This window comes from Lathamus discolor, chromosome 3 (genome assembly GCF_037157495.1).
Source record: "Lathamus discolor isolate bLatDis1 chromosome 3, bLatDis1.hap1, whole genome shotgun sequence".
In the NCBI taxonomy this organism is placed as follows: Eukaryota; Metazoa; Chordata; class Aves; order Psittaciformes; family Psittacidae; genus Lathamus; species Lathamus discolor.
Genome location: NC_088886.1, coordinates 54867173 through 54879789, shown reverse-complemented (window position 1 = coordinate 54879789; position 12617 = coordinate 54867173).

Below are 12617 nucleotides of genomic sequence, written 5' to 3'. Positions count from 1 at the left end.
AAGGGAAATGGATCATAGGCGTTTACCACTACATGCATAGAACAAATTATTGGAATTAATCAACATTATTTGCAGCAATTCTCAAGTTCAGCAGTCTCTTGACGGTTAACAGGTATTAACCAGGTGTCTGTGTATTGGTTTTAAGAGCAAGGAGTGGTGGCAGTACTCCCACTGACCCTGGAGAACCCTTCCCTCCATGTAGATATTTCTGTGCTAGTGCTGCAGTACATCATTAATATGGCATTAGTGAAAGTGAAATCCAGTATACAGTACTGGGAAATAGGTAACACTTACAATGATGACAAATGTAACACATACATAAAATTATTAGACTATTTTATGGTTTGTTCCGTCTGTGTTTTCTAGTAGACTTACTTACATAACTGAAATAGTCACTATGTAGTCTCCATGGTAAATAAGGGTGGTAGGCTGGTACACAGGTATGGAATATATTCTAACCACCTACCTAATAGCATCTTCTTTTCTCAAAGGTTTTCTGCTGCAGCTCTGAATCTTAGAATCATAGAATAGTTTGTGTTGGAAGGGACCTTCAAAGGCCATCTAGTCCAACCCCCTTGCAATGAGCAGGGACAGCTTCAACTATATCAAGTTGCCCAGAACCACATCCAGCCTGGTTTTGAATGTCTCCAGGGATGGTGCATCCACCACCTCTCTATGTCCTTACTGGGTTTTGGGTTCAGATCTTCATCTCCTTCTGAAGAATGTCATATATTTATGGCACTGTGAAGCAACTAATGAATCGTATCAGCTGTGTTTCTAACACCCCAGTAACACTCTTCAGGTATCACTTGCAAGATGAAGAAAACCAACAGAAACACTTTTTCTTCTTTTACCTTTGCCTGTAATTATATCACTTTGGTGAAGCTTTGTCCAAATTCACACTGAAACTGTGAATGGCATCAAAGTCTGTGGTCTAATTAAACCCATTCCACTCAAAAAATTCATTCTCTTTTCCAAAAGCTACTTTATGTGTGTATATATATATACACACAAAAGTATGTATATAATGAGTTTGCTTGTATGTGCTAATGTCATCTGTTTCCCATTATCTATCCTTTGAGATCTATATATAAGGAAACATTAAGCGAAACATTTTTATTAGACACTTTTAAACTACATGAGAAAATTGAGAAAGTATTCAACAAGTAGGGCAGTTGGTTAAGTGAACTAGCTGTATCCAAGGCAGCATTTGCATCCTAGATCATATGTTGTGACAATGAGGTTGCTCCACTTCAGATTTATCTAGCAATGACTGCATCCAGCTGTTTGACATCATAGTCAGAGGAGATGATTCACTCCGGAGCCTAAACTTTGGGCCCCGTGACTTTTGACTGTTCTCTCTAAAGGTTTGCTTTCCCCAGAAGTCTTCCTGAAGACGATGTCAATCATTACAAAATGACTATAAGTATGTGCCAGTATTCTTACAAAAATGCTACTGCATGGTTGGAATTCAAACAATAGAGTTGGCATTGTATGCTGTAAGGGCTGCTAACGCAATTTTTCAACCTAAACCTACAGTCAGTCTTAATGTTGCTCACATTCCTATGTACTTGCTTTATGATGTGGGTGTTTCCAGCAGCCACAAAGGCTTCATGCTTCTTATGGATGTTTCATAGTCCTACGAATGTGGTGAGGCAAATTTTTCTGTGCTCTACTAGGAGGATTTCTCATTTAAAATACCAGTAGGATTTTTTTGATGTAGCAAAAATACTGTAGCTTTTTGTACCCTAGTTTTCAGAAATATTTATCTGCAACAACATAGTTACAAGTAAAAATTATAACTTTAAAAAACTTTTTAAGAATAGTAAAACTGTTTTAACTAACACCCTGGCAAGTAAGCTACTGCTCCTTGTGCTTTTGTACTTTATACATCCTCATCTAAAATATTGCCAAAGGCCTTTCTTTTTAATGAAACAAATTGTGTTTGAAACTAATTTCTACCTGATTAGTATCTCCAGAGTTCTCCATTCAGTCAATGGTTACCTATGAATAAGTATTGGTAATGCCATGTATTTTCTCTCCAAAGAGCAAGGCTTTCTCTGTTCTGTTTTGGTCTAGCTGTACACACCAAAAAGCAATACCAAAATAATTACCTGCTTAAATGATTCAGGGTTGGATTAATTTTATTTCAAAGGGTCTCATTGTGTAAAATACCACACAGATTTTTGTGAGAGCCAAAGCTACTCAATACTGGGTTTTTTTTGTTTGCTTGTTTGTTTGCTTTTTTTTAAAAAGCAAGATGGGAAATTACTTTTTTTTTCATCTAATATCTGGCCATCATTCTATTAAGAAAAAATTGCTTTATCATTTGAAGTCTTTCTTGGGGATCAAGAAAAGATAGTGTCTGTCTTCTGTTTTATATGAAAATTTGATAGGGAATTTGAGTATAGAGGAAAATAGAGCTTCCCTGTCTGTTAGTCTCCAGGCAGTAGCACAGTACTGCTGCTAATTGTGGTGGCATAAGAAGGCTTTAATAACAGTCATTTCTCATAACTGAAGGACTACATCTGAGAACACTACTACCCTTCATTAGCACCTTTTTAATCATTTCACTGCCTGCAGATCAGCATATTTTGCATTGCTCTATTAAAAATGACCGACATATATTGAAGACAATGATCTGCGGCTTTATAAAAGAATAAAACAATTTCATTTGTTTATCAGCTTGCTGTAAATGGGCAGCACAGCACAGCTGACTAGTAGGAAAAAGATTTCTCTCCCATTTCTTCATCGATGAGAACTAAGGCCTCTCTGCCACTAGAGGGTGAGACAGCTACAAGCCAAATACTGAACTTTTAGTCGTTCCTGTAGAGAGTACAAACACAAGTTAATATGCAGATAGGACCTTGGTTATTCACATTTAGAAGAGAAAGATGCATACCACGGACACAGCAAGTACTCATACTCTTAAAGCCAGAGCTGCAAATAAATATGGGAATGATCTGTGGTAATGAACAAACCCCACTATTTAGACAACAGATTTTTGGGCCTTGGAAGGCATTGTTAAAAAAAAAAAAAAAGCTCTGATCTTTATTCAAGTACTGAATCAAACTGTTCTGCTTCTAGGAAAAATGATTTCTGGCTTAAAATGTCTCCCTTTTAGTAAAAAATTTGATAAAAAGTTCTGACTTCCTGCTTGCTTTTGATCTACACCTTCTATACTGAAGAATTTCTTACTCACATTCTAGTAGTTCTATGGCTTTTCTAGTATTTCTTCCCTGTTATTGCAAGATGGTCTGATACAGTTGGTCTGGTGTATCTTTCAAAACTGTGAATTGTTTTCTGTAGTTTAGTATGGTTGTGCATCTTGTCCTGGTAAAAAGCACTCATTCTTACTAACATGTCCGATGTGTCTTGACTAAACATTTTAGAAATAAGTAATGTTTTGATGCTTGCAGATTCTCTCAGATTGTTTTCTCTGAAGACTTCCCTAACTCACAAAGAAAATATGCCATTCAATTTATAAAAGCTACTCTTAAATCAGAGATTTAACAAATCAGTATATTGTGTATTCAGGAACAATATTTCCTGCCCTAAAACAAAACTAAAGTCCCACAGGGTACTGTAACATCAAGTAATATTTTCTTTTTTGTTCTTACAAAGCCCTCTGAAGAACTCTGTCTTTAAGCATGTTTTGACAGTACCTGCTGTCTTGTTACTCCGTTATTGCTGCAGGATTCTGAAGGTTCAAATTCAACTTTCCTTTTTTCCTGAAGACAGACTTTGATGCTGGTTTGTAAAAGATACTACAAAGTGCATGTATGGGGTCAGTAGAAATGAAACTATGTGTCACTAAGCTGTAGTAAAAGAAGAGGTGAAAGAGAAGAAAGTATTAACTACCATAGATGGCTCTAATGTACTATCTGGGAGATTTTAGTAACTTATTCAACTTAAGTAGAAGACAATTTTGGCAAGAATTAGAGTCCATTTTTGAGATTCTGGTCTAGTTGGAAAATGGTAACATTAGTCTTTGTATAGGGTATTACAATGTCATGCTACAGAGCTATCAGATTTTTTTTGAAGCTTTTTGTGTTTGCCAACAGCATTTAAATATTAAGGAAGTTAACTGAGTTTGAAGTTACATGTAGGTTTTCACATCATCTGGCCTGAAAACTTCTCATGGCCAGACTTTGCTTCATGCGCAGATCTTGTTGACTGCATTCTTAAAGCATAAAACCAGTTCTTCTTCAACCTTGTTGAAATAAATAGGGTTTAAGAACATATTAAGCTAATATTAAATAGAAATTCACTCTGCTTTTCATGGTTTACTTATGGTTCTTGTATAATATTTACATGACTTCAGGAAAGCTATAGAATGTTTTTCCCTTCTTTTAAGAAAAGGTTTTATTAGAGAAATGAATGCTTGTTATTCCTTATTTTTTGAGGATTTTAACGAAAAGGAAACAAATGATGAAATGATTCCCTTGTGCTGATTTTAAAAATCCCTGGCTCCTTTCTATGGGATCTTTTCTTTTAGTGTCCTAAATACCATAGAAGTAACAGAGCGTTTACATTTGGAGGCAATGACTACTTTAATAATTTCAGAAGAAGAGATTTTGAACTTTATCAAATAATTTTAACCCTCAAACATATCTAAAAGCTTTATTGGTGGTACAAATGAAATCACATGGAATAGGCAGTCAGAACATTGTTTTGCTACTCTGAATATTGTGTAGAAAGCATGAAGTGCTAAAAGCAGGTTTTTTTTACTACAACACTAGTATATTAAGCACAGTTTCTTATTCTACATAGTCTTCAGCATCTTTCTGCTAGTGATTTCTATAGGATTTTCAGCTATTTAAGCACTTTGCAAGAATACATCCCAAACCACTTTTTTTTTTTTTTTTTTCTGGACAATATATCTATGTCTATAGTTATTATAGTTGGGAAAATTGGAAATCTGTCCAGCTTTTATCTCCTCCTGTTCCAGCAACAGTATTAGATGCTAGCTGCCTACTAGCTTCTAAGGCTCAGAGTCAGACTCAATGCCAAATCAAATGACTAAACTCACTGTTAAATTCAATCAATCACACTCACTGTCAAACTACTGTTAGCAGAAAGGTCCTTTCAGTTGAGATGCAAGAGTCATGATTTGATTTTTAAGTAAAAAGATGATGTAAAAAGCCTGGACCTTGATCAGTTTGTAAGGCATTGCTGCTATCTCTCCCTAGAATGAATATGCCAAACCCTAAAAACTCATCTGTATGACTCCTGAAAATTATGCTTGGGGAGGGTTGGTGCTATTTAACTTGATTAACAACAGTAAAATTCCTGGAAGTGTTAGATGAAGGACCCATGCAGGAGAGAAGTGAATTCAGTCATGGCTTGCTCTCTTCGCATGATATAATCTGTGTATTTGTGGTCCACTGCTGCACTGCTCACATGGGCCTACTCATACCCAAACAGTCTTGTTACATTGCTGTTATAGAACTCTTTTCATCTGGGGTAGGTGATGGAGGGACTTTCAGACTATGGTAAAGGGAATAATTTCCCCAGGGCCAGGCCTGGCTCTGGACACTCATCTTCTCACCATGGTATGGTTAGTGGAACCATAAACTTCTACTTCCTTTAGACTAGTGAGTAAATTAAGCTGTTTATATGTTGTCTTGCAGTGCTTCTGTAGGCTACCTAAGACACAAAACAACCATTTAAGTATCAGTTTTGCTTTCACTTGATGTCCTCCACTGTGCAGAGCAGTTCCTCAGGCTCTTTTGCAACAGAAGTGCTTGTTGCTTTGGTGCCATTTCACTGCTCTGGGATTTGGGGAACTTCTCTTACCTTGTCTGAGCTCCTGCTCGTCTCTTTGTACGGCTTGGCTGCCAGCTTTAGCTGATCTGACATTCTTTCCCATAGAAACACGAATGGGAATGGCAGCTAGCAGCACAGTGGTTCTCTGTTGCTTATTTTATATGTGGCTGTCAGTTAAAAGATGAACATGCTATTTTGCAAACAGCTTCTCCAGACAGGCTACACAGGACTGAGCAGAGTGAGAAAACCCCTACCATCCGTTTTATGAGACTGTCAAATAAAGCTTATTTGATTAAACTTATATGTTTTGGAGTTTCACAGTATTTTTAGGCCTGAAGAACTAAGTAGTAAACATATGAATTAATCATTCTAACTGTTCTCAACTTTCAAAGTAAATTATTTGTTTTAAAGCTTGAATATGTCACACAGTAATAGCATCTAACCAGCAGCTATGAAATCTCTAAGGAATCAAGGAGATAGAGAAATCTCAGTAGGCAAACGGTAATGAATGGGACAGCAGAATGAAAACAGCAGAAAAGGACAAGGTGTTGCGGGGGAAGAACTCCAAAGCCTTAGTATTCACTTTATCATGTATTTTTGGACTGTGCTGTATCATCACAAAGATAACGCCTGCCATATAAACTCAGTCTGAAAATTTTAGTCAGGCTTTTACTTATGGAAGTGCCAGAGGAAACAGGTGGCAAAACAGTGGATTAAATTCTCACCATGGTTGTACCTGATGAACTTGTAATGGGAAGGGTAAAATCTATTTTTACTCATTTGCTTTTTGTGGTATGACACTAAAGCCCAATGCTTTTTTATTCTCATTCTATTTTTCCAGCTAAATTCAGATCCAGGCAGAAGAATGGTTTAAATAAGTTATGGCAGGAAAGCTTCTGGAGGAAAACCCTTCTACTATGAGTCTGATAAATTTAACTGCTTTTTGTGGGAAAGGAATGAATTAAGAAAAAATACGTAGTGAACTATTTCTGAAATGTCTATTAAAAATACAGCTAATGCTTGAAATACACCCTTTTATATTGTACACTAAGACACAACAATGTCTTAGTAAAATTTTCTTGAATACTCTTACACATACATGTGAGAGGCTGGTTTTATACTGCACAGTACCTTGGAGAACCATCTATCGTGTAAGGTGAACTCAAACTTGAAAATGTTACCATTGCAGACTGTCAAGTTTTATTTCCACTTTTTGATCACTTTGGTGGAAAAAAACCCTAAAACTCTTCATTAAGTTGTAAGACACTGCAGTGTAAGTAGAAAGAATATTTCTACATTACAGACTAAAAGAATAAGTCATGATATCTTTGACACATGATGTAAGTTTAATGTTTGAGGCCCATTGTTACAGAATATATGGAATACTGAAGTATCTGCACCAAGGTTACTGAAGTTCATAATAGCATGCAACATCACAATATATTAATATAACTACTTGAAATGATATAATATTGTATACACTATTATGTTGTTTTGAATTAAATAGGTTATATAAAGTATAACCACAATATTTGAGTATTTGAGTATTCGAGTTTTTGCTGGAAACAGACTACACCTAATTAGGACATTATGGCTGAAAAGTTATTGCTTACTAATGATATACTGGTGGTGCATTTGGATAAGTCTTGTACTCTTATTGCATATGAATGAAGATATAAAACATTTAGGAATATGGATAAGCAGGCTGTAAATACCAGATATACAGGCTTAGTAGAAACATTGAGGATGCACAGAGCTTAGAACAAACTCCCATCTACAGATGAAGCAGTACTTTTTGCGTGTATATTGAAATGATTCTGTGAAACCTCACCTATATGCACTATCTATAGGTGAAATTAGGCTCAGATATTGCAAAGAAGATGGAATTCTACTGTCAACTATAAATGCTGGCTATTTACTTAAATGCCTTCGTCTTAACCTGCAGTTCATTTCCTAATAAAAGGGAGCAACATAAAGCCAGTATCCAGCGGCAGTGCTAGGAGCTTGCAAAGGTAGCAACTAATCCAAAGGTGCTTAAAGCCAGTTCTGGGAGCTGAATATTCCCATTCCTATTTAGGCCTTCAGTGCTGTTTCTAGCCTATATGTTTAACTGCAGATGGTTTAATGTTGATTATGGCATAAGCCTAAGGAAAGACAACATGTTAATATCACTTATGATGTATCATTTTTAATGCATTGGTTTAAAAAAATAATACCCCAAAGTAATGCAGCACTTCCGTACCCTTATCTCTTTAAAGGCACTTATTAATAGGTAGCTTGAGCTTGCAATTAATTTAACAAGGAGCAGAACCAGTGAATCCTGTTTTCCTTTGGATTTGTCTCATGACATGAAATGAAGTATAAATGCTGTTCCAGACTTCTAGAGCTTTTTTTCTATTTGGGTTACACTGGTTTCTAACCACAGCTGATGTGCTGTGGCTGCCTTTCCCACCAAAGGGTCACCTACTCACCAACGTATTTTTAGAACATTTACATATTAACAAAATTAAAGACTCCTGGGGAATGTATGCAAAAATTACTAGGAGAGGGCATGCAGATGACACAAATCTTGCTTTCTTAGAGAACTTATCCCAGACATTAAAATTCCATTAATTCTTTGTGATTCCTAATGTGTTTTGTAACAACAAGAGATGGTACTAGATTTTTATACAATTCACCCTTGGAATTTCCAGACAGCTAAGGCTAACTCTTGTCTTTATATAATCTATTTTTCCACAAAAAAAGCAATGACTGGTAAATATCTCACGCAGGGAAGGTAGCAAGGCCTGTGATATTGTGGAAGGGTGAGGGAAGGAAGAAAAAGGAACAAAATATTATACGCATGACTTTTTACAGTTTAGAAAAGCTTTCAGGTAGATGTATTCAAGCTTCTTGAACATATGGACACATACACTGATTCAGTGCTCAGAACTACTTTTTTTTGCAGCTGAGCAACAGAATGTACTGTTTCTTTATGCTGCATAGAGATTGAGAATTATAAATAAAAACTATTAGCAGATAGTGAGATCTGGGATCAGTAAACTCTTATCCATAAGTACTGAGAATTGTGAAAGCCTAAACATAATAAGGATAAAATAGTAACTCAATTAGTTGACTTCATTTTTATCTATGATTCATTACATTTGGTAACACTCTTCTACCAAATATGGGCATAATTGAGTTCTGCCTTTTGGAGGAAATGTGAACTGAGACGAATTCATCATTTAAGTAATACTGAATGTTTTGAAGCAGTCAACATCTGGCAATTAAAGGTGGCAAAAAATAAAGTTGTTTTTAAGAGCAGAACAATTCATACAAATCAAAATGGGAATAATTTTTTGTTTTTTTTTAAGGGAGAGTGCTCTAAATGGTTAGAGAAAGAAAAGTATAATGGAGATGTTGGTAGGCTTCCCATGTATCAAATCTCTCGAATGAAGAAGCATGAAGTATTTTATGTAAAATATTAGAAGGGAAATATCTCAGAATAAGAGTATTACTGGCAGGTTTCTGCTGTGGTCTACTGATATCAAAGTGAATGATACAGGTTTCATACCAGATCTTAGAAGAGAATGAAAGAAAGTAAACAAGTCAGTTAGAAATGGTTAATTTAAAAAATAAAGGTAAGGAGCAACCTGATACAGCAAAGAATGTATGAAAACCAAGAAAAGAAATCCTGGGGTAGTTTTAGTGGATCTGCTGTTTAGTAACTGGAAGTAATGATTTTGGTTAGGACTGCTTTGCCTTGTGAAGTGTCCTGGAATCCTTTTTTGGGAGGTGTAGACAGAGGTCATGAAACTCATAGTTGAATGGAACAAAATGGGAAGGAATAATAGTAGAGCAGTCACCACTTTTAACTGCTGCAAAGTGTGCCCTGAATCTGTCAGCAGGATTTCTGTTTTTGTTTTTCAGGAAAAAAAGTATAGCAAAACAGATCAAACCTAACATTTTTTGTCTGGGTCCCCATTATTCACTAGAGGAAATGACAAACTCGTTTTATGTGATTTATATGGCTAGCCCTTCCTCCTTCTCAATTCTGTTTTATTCATTAATTGCAATTCTCAGTTTTTGTTCCAAGCTTATTAAACTGGATTATCACCTCTTCATTCCAATATTCTCTCCTAGTTGCCCGTAGTTATCACTACCTTTTTATAAGGGTTGATTTCATAACCTTTTGATCTGCTTTAGTACTTCACTACTTGTACTTTGTAACACAACCATAATTATTTTTCCTTATGAAGAAATGCAGTTTTGTTTTCAAGCTACTGAAAATTTTTAATTTAAATGGCCTAAACATTCATTGAACTCTATTTACAGCCCATCTTACAAACACTTGTTTAACTGTAGTTAAACCCAGGGTATTTTCAAGATTCAAAATTAGATCTATAAAGGTTTATACAGTAGGGGTGGCTCATGCAGGTTGCAAATAGAAATTTAGGAGGAGGTACATTTAAATGAAGAATCCTAGTTAAAAATTTTTAACAATTGTGCAATTTGGAGCAGTAGAGAAAAAAAACAAACAAACCCAAACCAAAAAACCCAATATATCTATAAAGATATTAGGGCAATAGAAGGAAGACTGAGAAACAAAGGCCGTGTCCTATTGTGGGCTCAGAAGGGACATGTGAATGTATGCTCTCAGCATGGCTCTGATACTTGCTTCTTGACCATACCATGATGTAGAAGTTCAGTATAATTGAGAGGGAATGTGACTTCATTAAAGATTAATATCTACTGTGGTTGCTGAGTAATAATATTTCCTTTAAGGTAAGCATCCATTTTAAATGAAGTTACTCAGGCACTATAGTTCGTGTTCTACTGTTCAATTGTGCTTTAGGCCTTAATAATGTTTTAGACTAAATATTCCCAAATCTTGGAGTAAACCTTCTACTTTCTCCCTGTCCTTCTCCTTTTCTATCCCAAGGCTGCAGGTGCCTGTTTAGTGATTTGGCTTTCTTAGGCTGAAAAAAGGACAGTTTAGCATGGTACTGGATGGATCAAAGGTCTTCAATAAATCAGATGAATGTGATAATTATAGCCACATTTTTCCTACCATATTAATGTGGGGTTTACTCGCAGTAGAGGAATTAATAATCAGAAATGTCTATTTTTAAACTATTTTTTATATGTTTTATTTTAAACTACTAAGTATGAATGATGCTTAGTCTTGGGACTAAAATTTGGTTTAGAAGATGGGTGTTTCATGTTTCAATATAATACTGTTATGGTTAAGCCATATCAGGTTGTAAGCTAAACTTTGAACTTGACATAGCACAACTAAATCCTCACATCAACACTTGTCAGTCATAGTATACAGTTCAAGAAAAATACTAGTGTCATCCATAGAAGACAAAGCAACATTTATTCAAAAAGAAACTATACCAGCAACTCAAAGAAATGGCTTTTAAAATATAATTACACCCAAAGGGAACAGACACATTCGTTGGTACCTTATGCTTTATAAAGCCATGGGAGTTACCATCAGATAATAAGTGTATTACCTGTCATAACTTATTGCTTAATTATTATCAGAAAATCATAGAATACCAGGTTGGAAGGCACCTCAAGGATCATCTGATCTAACTTTTCCTGGCAAAAACATGACCCAGACTAGATAGCCCAACATGCTATCAAGCTGAATCCTAAAGGTGTCCAACACTGGGGAGTCCACCTCTTCCCTGAGGAGATTATTCCAATGTCTGATTGTTCTCATTGCGAAAAGTTTTCTCTGGTGTCCAACTGGAATTTCCCCAGGAGTAACTTGTACCCATTACCCCTTGTCTTTTTGATGTGACTCCTTGTAAAAAGGGAGTCTCCATCTCCTTCATGGACACCCTTTAAATACTGGTATATAGTGATTAGATGTACCCTGAGCTTTCTTTTCTCTTTGCTGAACAAAGCCAGTTCCCTCTGCCTTTTCCCATATGGCTTCCCAGTTCTTTGGTCATCTTTTTGGCCTTTCTCTGGGTCCTCTACAGTCTGTCCATATCTCTTTTGTATATCAGGGACAAAAACTGAACACAGTATTCCAGATGTGGCCTGGCAAGCACTGAGTGGAAAAATGACATCTTCATCTCTGCTGGTGATGACCTTGTTGATGCAACCCAGCATCCTGAAGGGTCTCTTTGCTGCAGATGCATACTGTTCGCTTGTATTTAGCTTGCTGTCCACCAGGACCCCCATGTCCCTTTATACAGAGCTGCTCCACAGCCAGGTAGATCTCAGCCTGTGCTGCACTCCTGGATTGTGTGTTCCCAGGTGCAAGACCTTACACTTGTCCCTGTTGAACTTCATAAGGTTCTTGTCTATTTGATACAAATTGGAAATATACACAAAAAATAGTGGAGTCTTAAGTTCTTTCAAACTTGGGAGAAAAAAATAGATTATAATGTCAAGAACCTAGTTAAGTATGCTGAATATCTGACCCAGATAAAGAAAGAATAATTTGGAAGAATGAATGCAGTGAGATTTTCTTTAATGAACAAGCCTTTAAATGCTGAGAAGTACATCCTTACAGCTGTGCACAATCTCCCTCATTTGTTAGAGCTCTATCTTGGTATTATGTCATATCAAGTGAGACCACATTGGCATTTGTTTGGAATGGATATACATTTCCTCGCAGAGTCATATGTTTGAGACTGTTTGAATTCATGCTCAGGTTCAGCCCAATTTTTCTGATCATTCAGTGTTGAAAAACCAAATGAGCTGCTCCAAATGAGATATGGGAACTTCATGCAACATTGTTGTATCTGGTAAGAATCTAGGCTAGACATGTTTATATTTGTTCTTCCCTTTACACTTTGTTTTGCTGCTGGATTTCTTAATGTTCCCTTAGGGTATGTCCTTGTTTC